Source organism: Hyperolius riggenbachi, chromosome 1 (genome assembly GCF_040937935.1).
Source record: "Hyperolius riggenbachi isolate aHypRig1 chromosome 1, aHypRig1.pri, whole genome shotgun sequence".
Lineage (NCBI taxonomy): Eukaryota > Metazoa > Chordata > Amphibia > Anura > Hyperoliidae > Hyperolius > Hyperolius riggenbachi.
Genome location: NC_090646.1, coordinates 346,040,395 through 346,050,028, shown reverse-complemented (window position 1 = coordinate 346,050,028; position 9,634 = coordinate 346,040,395).

Here is a 9,634-nt window from a genome sequence, read left to right as displayed (position 1 = left end):
AACACTGCACATAACTCTGAACACACCATCCCCACTGTCAAATATGGTGGTGGCAGCATCATGCTCGGGGGGTGCATCTCTTCAGCAGGGACAGGGAAGCTGGTCAGAGTTGATGGAAAGATCGATGGAGCCAAATACAGGGCAAACTTAGAAGAAAACCTCTTGGAGACTGCAAAAGACTTGAGACTGGGGCGGAGGTTCACCTTCCAGCAGGACAGTGACCCTAAACATAAAGCCAAGGAAACAATGGAATGGTTTAAAACATATTTATGTGTTAGAATGGCCCAGTCAAAGTCCAGATCTAAATCCAATCGAGAATCTGTGGCAAGACCTGAAAACTGCTGTTCACAAACGCTGTCCATCTAATCTGACTGAGCTGGAGCTGCTTTGCAAAGAAGAATGGGCAAGGGTTTCAGTCTCTAGATGTGGGAAGCTGGCAGAAACATACCCTAAAAGACTGGCAGCTGTAATTGCAGCAAAAGGTGGTTCTACAAAGTATTGACTCGGGGCAGAATGATTATGCACACCCCACTTTGCAGTTATTTATTTGTAAAAAATGTTTGGAATGATGTATGATTTTCGATCCATTTCTCACATGTACACCACTTTGTATTGGTCTTTCATGTGGAACTCCAATAAAATTGATGCATGTTTGTGGCAGTAATGTGACAAAATGTGGAAAACTTCAAGGGGGCCGAATACTTTTGCAACCCACTGTAAGTGTTGGGAACAACCAGCATCGTTTTTTGCTCATCGCCCACACAATTACCTTGCTTTGAATAGCCTTCCCATGTGTTTTTTTTGTTCTGCCCAGGGATCATGCTCTAGATCTCTTTCAAAACTGATTTAGCTTAAAATAATCTTTTATTTTAGAATGTATTAATTTATTTATTTTTTGGGTGGTAGTGATGGGTGGGGGTGGGGAGTATGACAATACAAAATAAACCAAACCACTGTTAATGTGTTGAGTGGGAGTATCCCGTATCCCACACAATCGGGCTTGAACATTACAGTATGCTTACTGAGAGGGGCATACAAACATCAAGAGGAGCTAAGGGTTTAAAAGTGGTGAGATGCCCGCTAACAGTTCCGCCACTTTGTGCTTACAGCGAGGGTCCAATAGCATTGCCACCCAGTACAGGTCATTCTCCATTAACCATTTTTATACCGGGGTCCCTCCCTCAACAGGCAGGACAGCATAAATTACCCCATTTGAACAAGCATGGATGCTGAGATAGCCAGCTCCTCTTCCTCACTTAGGTCACAAAATGTCTCCTCCTCCCCCAGCCCCTCAGTGACAGTGTTGTATCTGTGGAGTATCGCAGACACAGAGCTATGCAATAGTGCAAACACAATACAGTGATAACAGAGGCCCTGGAGCTCCACCATGGTAACTTGGTATGCGACCATACAGCCATGTGATATTGGGCAGTAACAGGTCTGTAAGGCCCTTAGCTCTGCCGGTGCTGCATGTGCCCTCAACTGAATGTACCAGCTTGGGCGTTATTTATAAAAAAAAAGTATTTGTTTTTTTGAAAAAAAAGTCAATGCCATTTACAAAAAATAATTAAGTTAGTGTGTTATGCTCAAGTAAATGGACCAGCGTAGCGTCATGATGTCACGTGTACCAGAGGCCTAGATGGGATGGGAAGTTAATTATAGAACTTTATGATGGTAGCAAGCAGACTGGCTCACTGTACAACCTATTATTTTATTTAGTTTTTCTTAAAGCATGTTTGTCAAATTGTCAAAAAAGATTTGTAACATTATTATATTTGTGTGCTGCTTTTATTAATGTGTGCATACCACTGGTGTTTGTGTTTTGCAATCAGGTGCCTTCGCAAAAAAGTTGTCCCTAGTTGGGTGTTGGGCATCCCGTGACTCAATTTATTTTGGCAGAGGTTGCAGGTGGCATTGCTGGTATCCGAGGCACACACACACAAAAAAAAGGCTGCACTGGTGAGCTTTGGAATGTTGTCATTCAGGCGGTGGCAACAGCAGGCATTGAAGGGCATGTTGGCTGGATGACCCCAAGTGTATCACTAAATGAATCATGTGTGTATAACTCCTCTGACACATCAAGTGGAGCAGCTGTGTTGCTAGTGGCAGTGTTAAGTTTTTGTGGGAAACCAGAAGCAGAGCAGGAGGAGGACGGTGCGTCAAGGAGGTTCTGTGCGGAAGCTGTAGAAGATGTTGTGCGTTGTTTAACCTTCCCAGCGTTCAATTTCCCCAGGATTTCTGTGCAAACAGTGATAAAATTTATTTTTAAAACTTTTTTTTCCTGTAACTTGCCAAAATGTGTCAAGCAAGGGTCTAGTATACAGTGCAGGAGAGTATTGATGTGTATGCATGTTTATACTGTTCACAGCATGTTTTTTTGAACGGACATTTCTGTCCATACCGCTAGGGAGGTTAAGCCAGTCAACCACGTCCTCAGATTCTTGGGGGTTGAGGGTACGTGCCTTCTAAACACCATACTTTGGTCGAGGGCTGCACAAAATCACACCAGCAGGACCTCGAAAATACCTGTGGGGTGGCCTGCCTCTACCTGTTATTTTTTCCATATTGGGGGTAGAGTTGGGCCGAACGGTTCGCCTGCGAACGGTTCCATGCGAACTTCAGTGGTTCGCGTTCGCGTCCCGCAGGCGAACTTTTGCGGAAGTTCGGTTCGCCCCATAATGCACCATGAGGGTCAACTTTGACCCTCTACATCACAGTCAGCAGGCCCAGTGTAGCCAATCAGGCTACACTAGCCCCTGGAGCCACTCCCCCCCTTATAAAAGGCAGGCAGCGGTGGCCATTACGCTCACTCGTGTGCCTGCGTTAGTGAGAGTAGGGCGAGCTGCTGCAGACTGTCTCTCATAGGGAAAGATTAGTTAGGCTTAGCTTGTTCCTGGCTGCATACCTGTTCTGTTCAGTGAACCTGCCACTGCATACCTGTTCTGTGAACCCACCACTGCATACCTGTACTGTGAACCCACCACCACTGCATACCTGTTCTGTGAACCCACCACTGCATAACTGTTCAGTGAACCTGCCACTGCATACCTGTTCTGTGAACCCACCACTGCATACCTGTTCTGTGAACCCACCACTGCATACCTGTACTGTGAACCCACCACTGCATACCTGTTCTGTGAACCCACCACTGCATACCTGTTCAGTGAATCTGCCACTGCATACCTGTTCTGTGAACCCACCACTGCATACCTGTTCTGTGAACCCACCACTGCATACCTGTTCTGTGAACCCACCACTGCATACCTGTTCAGTGAACCCACCACTGCATACCTGTTCAGTGAACCTGCCACTGCATACCTGTACTGCTCAGTGAACCCGCCACTGCATACTTGTTCTGTTCAGTGAACCCGCCACTGAATACCTGTTCTGTGAACCCACCACTGCATACCTGTTCTGTGAACCCACCACTGCATACCTGTGCTGTGAACCCGCCACTGTATACCTGTTCTGTTCAGTGAACCCGCCACTGTATACCTGTTCTGTTCAGTGAACCCGCCACTGTATACCTGTTCAGTGAACCTGCCACTGCATACCTGTTCTGTGAACCCGCCACTGTATTCCTGTTCAGTGAACCCGCCACTGCCGTCACTACACAAACAGCTGTTTGCGGTGCGTTACACGGTGCGTTTGGTGTGTCAGTGTGAAGCAGTACCTTAATTACACTACCTGATTGATGTATACACATGCAAGATGTTTTAAAGCACTTTAGGCCTGTCATTTAGCATTCAATGTGATTTCTGCCCTTAAAACGCTGCTTTGCGTCAAATCCAGATTTTTCCCGGGGACTTTTGGCGTGTATCCCACTCCGCCATGCCCCCCTCCAGGTGTTAGACCCCTTGAAACATCTTTTCCATCACTTTTGTGGCCAGCATAATTTTTTTTTTTCAAAGTTCGCATCCCCATTAAAGTCTATTGCGGTTCGCGAACTTTAACGCGAACCGAACCTTCCGCGGAAGTTCGCGAACCCGGTTCGCGAACCTAAAATCGGAGGTTCGGCCCAACTCTAATTGGGGGTATGCAGCACTACTAACAATATTCAATAGTGGTAGACAGTGTGTGTAATTGCAAAGAGGCACACAATCAGTGTCAAATACACAGCAGCTGTGTGTGTGTGTGTGTGTGTGTCATAGAGCTGTGTACTTTAACACACACACAGAGATATCCTATAGTACTTTCAATCGCAAATACAGTTGCAAGCTAAGCAAGACAGTGTGCTGGCTTGCTTGCAATAGTTAGAACAGTATAGTAGAACTACAAGGGCCTGCAACTGACTGTGGCCTGTATGCAGTGTGTAACCCACACAGATATCAATAACAGATACAGTTGGAAGCTACGCACAGCTTATGATGATAAACAGTGAGCTGGCTTGTAATAGATAGAAGAGGGTAGTAGAACTGCAAGGCCCAGCAATGACTGTGGCCTGGCCTGTATCCAGTGTCACACACACACACACACACACACACACACACACGCACGAATAGAATATGAGCACTCAAAACCGCTTTTTGTTTTGGTGTGCTTTCAGCAATAAAGAACAGCCTAGCTAACTGTCCCTGTCTCTCTGTGGGCAGTATGCAGTGTGTCACCCACAAAGAGAGCAATGCTTTAGTAAGTTCAATCCCACAAATATAGTGGAAAGATAGGCACTGGTAAAATATAGTGTGCTGTCACACAAATACAGTGGAAAGATATGCACAAGTATAATAAAGTGTGCTGTCATGCAAAAACAGTGGAAAGATATGCACTGGTCTAATACAGTGTGCTGTCACACAAATACAGTGGAAAGATATGCACTGGTATAATACAGTGTGATGTCACACAGATACAGTGGAAAGATATGCACTGATCTAATACAGTGTGCTGTCACACAAATACAGTGGAAATTTATGCACTGGTATAATACAGTGTGCTGGTGGGCGGACTACAAATGCCATCTTGCAACTGTGTGCTGTATCTATGCAGTGTCACCCACAAAGAGTATAGTAAGTTAAATCACACAAATACAGTCGAAAGATATGCACTGGTATAATACAGTGTGCTGAGCCTGGCTGGCACAGGACAGCAAGGGCCAGCTGGGAGTGCGACAGACAGGGCTGTATCTATGCAGTGTCAGTGTCACACACAAAAAAAACACATCAGAAAAATATTAGCCCTTAAAAGAGCTTTTTTGGGGGTGCTTTCAGCAACAAATTTCAGCGAGGAGCAAGATAACAAGAGCCTAACAAACGCTTTCCCTATCTCTCGAGCAATGTCTCTCCCTTCCTCTCACTACAACAGCAGATAGTGAGAAAATAGCCGACGCTGCTGCGTTTTTAAAGGGGGAGGCGGGGGCCCAGGAGGGAGTGCAGCCTGATTGGCTGCCATATGTCTGCTGACTGTGAAGTAGAGGGTCAAAGTTTAGCCCACGCTATGTGTCCGCTACCCGCCGCGGATGTGGAAAGCTGAAATCCACGCGAACTACTTGCCGGGCGAACCATTCAGGCCATCTTTAATCTAGATATTGTACAAGTGGGTGGTGAGACAAGCATGGAAATGTTGCTATGTCTGTGAAGGAGACACGTAGGAAGCAATGTTTGAAATCTAGTAGTGAACAGTGGGGTAAGATGTGTCATCAGCAAGCACATATTGAAAGTATGGTATGGTGTGACATCAGATTGATTACGCCTAGTACATGTACGATAATTATTTGTTTTCCTGTGTATCTGCTTGCATTTGTGAGTGAACAGCTGCATAAAAGGTACACAATAACTGCACCCATTTTTAATCACTTTTTATTTTACTACCATAAAAAGTCAATAGTAATGTAGAGAAATCAGAAATATAAACTTGTAACGGTTCAAAGAAATATCTAAAATTATTTGAAATGTATGTTATTCCCTTATCTCCACATCATATTCCTTTTCTTCAGTGATTTATAAAACTGCTACATTTTCGTTGGACATCTTCCAGATGTCCAGAGTACGTGGGTGATTTAGTAAGGCAGATACACAGTAAAGCTACTTTGGATAAATATGAAACACCCTGTTCTCATTTTTTAAACTCCTCATGCACCTGACTTGTTGCTTAAAATTAACCCTTTACATTTCTTTTAGGAGTCATTTGTATGGGCAGTTCACAGGGGTGGGTCTGTCACCTGCTTGCAGCAGGCAGCTGCAAGCATCCAACACAGGCAGTGTTATGGCTCTTGAAGCATTTGTGCACAGGCAGCAGCCACCTACTAGACATTAAAGCAGAGGGACACCAAGAGCCCCAATAGTGTAATGCGTCTTGGGGACAACAAATAAATGAGAAGTTAAAATGATACTTACAAACCAGGGTTACCAATATGCAACCACTGTATAGGCAGGTGGGGAGAACAATCCTGACCCCACTCAGGAATAAAAAGTCGCTCTCTGTAGACAGGAAAATAGGGTAACAACCCTCCACCCAGGGTGGACTCAATGTAGTGTACAAGATACAGAGGTGCCAAAAGAATAAAAGGTAATTAAATTAACTTAAAAAACCAACTGGTTAAACAGAGGAGGCAGCGGTGGTCTTACCCCCTCCAAACAGACACAGGCAAGGACTGCGATTCAAACAGTCAACAATTTATTCGGAACTCCAAAAAACAATGCGACACGTTTCACGGGCCGTACATCCCGATTCCTCAGGCAAAATACAGTAGGAGTCACAGCATCTGTATTATATCAGCGAGCTCGGCGCCTCTGTTGACTGTCTTTGCCTGTCCTTGCCTGTGTCTGTTTGGATAGGGTAGGACCACCGCTGCCTCCTCTGTTTAACCAGTTGGTTTTTTAAGTTCATTTAATTACCTTTCATTCTTTTGGCGCCTCTGTATCTTGTACACCTACTAGACATTGCATGGAGTAACTGCAGTATGTAAATTGCTGGCACACATGCTATCACAAATGTGGTTGCATATAATAGCAACCAAATAGTGATTGTTCCATGGCAGATCGGCAGTTGAACTGTTATGAATTCTTTTTAAATTTTGTTTATGCTTTTCAAAAGCAGTCAGAGGAAATTTTAAAGGGACGCAGACTCAAAACTTACCCAAAGCCATCAGATGCATACACCTAAAAAAACGAGATTGGTTCCTCATATCCACAGACATGCGGGTGGGCTCCTTAGCCAGCATCCAAGTCACCCTCACTGAAAGGTCCCTATGATAGTGGTGGATGTAATTACATCCTACACATACTATAAATATATACAGTACTCAATTTGACACATATCTAATTGGATACAAACCTGAGAGCAGACTTACCTGAGGTTGCCCACGAGGCTATTGGCTCCAAACCTCGTAGGAGAAGAGGGAACCACCAGCAGAATCTTCCTGTGTTACTGCGCCCACCATAATATAGCAATATTATTTGACCATTCCCCCCCAGCACCTACTGGTCTCTAGAGGTGGGCCGAACGGTTCGCCTGCGAACGGTTCCAGGCGAACATCGGGTGGTTCCCCTTCGCCGGCGAACTTTCCCGGAAGTTCGATTCGCCCCATAATGCTCTATGAGGGTCAACTTTGACCCTCTGCATCACAGTCAGCAGGCGCATTGTAGCCAATCAGGCTACGCTAAGCCCTGGAGCCCCACCCCCCCTTATATAAGGCAGGCTCCGGCGGCCATTAGCCTCACTCGTGTGCCTGCTGGAGAAAGAATAGGGACAGCTGCTGCAGACTTGTTCTCCTAGGGACAGATTAGTCAGGCTCTTGCCTTCTTAGCTTGCTTAGCTGAATCTTATTGCTATAATATCGCCCCAGAAAAGCTCTTTCCAGAGCTCATCCTGCTGTGATCAATTTTTTTTTTTCTGTGTTTGAAACTGACACTTGTGGTGTTTAGACAGCATTGCTAATTCATACTGTGTGTCCCACTGCCAGCAGCAGCAGCACATTCAGTGACTAGTACTACCTGTGTGTGTGATACACTTGTGTTGTTTAGACAGCATTGCTAATTCATACTGTGTGTGTCCCACTGCCAGCAGCAGCAGCAGCACATTCAGTGACTACTACCTGTGTGTGTGATACACTTGTGTTGCTTAGACAGCATTGCTAATTCATAATGTGTGTGTACCACTGCCAGCAGCCCACCAGCATTCAGCAGCACATTCAGTGACACCTGTGTGTGTGACAGGGAGCTGCACATTGTACTACCTACCCAGTACTGCATTTACCTACTACTAGTACCTGTTGTGTTTAGTTAACCCACCTCATCACTGCATACACCTACGTTTGTGTTGAGTGAACCCACCTCGCTGCACATAACTACCTTTTGTGTTGAGTGAACTTGCGTCACTGCATATAACTACCTTTTAAGTTGAGTGAACTCACCTCACTGCATATATAACTACCTTTGGGTTGAGTGAACTCAGCTGACTGCATATAGCTACCTTTTGTGTTCAGTGAATTCACCTCACTGCATATAGCTACCTTTTGTGTTCAGTGAATTCACCTCACTGCATATAGCTACCTTTTGTGTTCAGTGAATTCACCTCACTGCATATAGCTACCTTTTGTGTTCAGTGAATTCACCTCACTGCATATATAACTACCTTTGGGTTGAGTGAACTCACCTCACTGCACATAGCTACCTTCTGTGTTCAGTGAACTCACCTCACTGCATATATAACTACCTTTGGGTTGAGTGAACTCACCTCACTGCACATAGCTACCTTCTGTGTTCAGTGAACTCACCTCACTGCATATATAACTACCTTTGGGTTGAGTGAACTCAGCTGACTTCATATAGCTACCTTTTGTGTTCAGTGAACTCACCACACTGCATATATAACTACCTTTGGGTTGAGTGAACTCACCTCACTGCACATAGCTACCTTCTGTGTTCAGTGAACTCACCTCACTGCATATATAACTACCTTTGGGTTGAGTGAACTCACCTCACTGCACATAGGCATTGTCACTGAGAAGAGAAGTCGCCTAAGTCATGACAGTGTTCAGTACCTGACCTTTATCAAAATGAACGAGGCATGGATCCCTGAGGGCTATTGCACGACCGAAGACTAAGTCAGTCCCCACAGACAGCATCTCTGCCTGAAGGCCGTTTGACTGCCTTCTCCGCCGCCACCACCACCAGGGTCCAGGACTCTAGGCGGATTCCAGAATTTTTAAGGCCGCTGCTAGCAGCGGTCGCTATACTAATTTTTCTTGGGCATGCACATGCCTGCCTAATTTTTATGGCTGAACTGCAGGCGGCTGCAACAATAAACAAAAGGCATGTACATGTGCCCATCCCCCTTCGTGATCATTACCTTGCCGCGGTGAAGGGGCTTGCGTATCACAATAAAGCAATGGCCGCCGGCTATATGAGTGTCTCGGGTGGGGGTGGCACACTAAAGATAATAAGGTCGTTGTTTCATTGTGGTCAGACCAAATTTGATCAGCTGGACAGTCACTGTTCTGTCATTCAGCTACATCAGCCGGGCGAGCATATGGGCTGAAAAGCCACCATCACCTGCACTCTCGTCATGGTACGCACCAGTCCAGCATGGCCGTCACTACACAAACGGCTGTTTGCAGTCACTGCATACCTTTCACTGCATCTGTGACTGCACATTATACCTGGCAGTCAGTGCATAACTTGCACTTGAATGGATACAG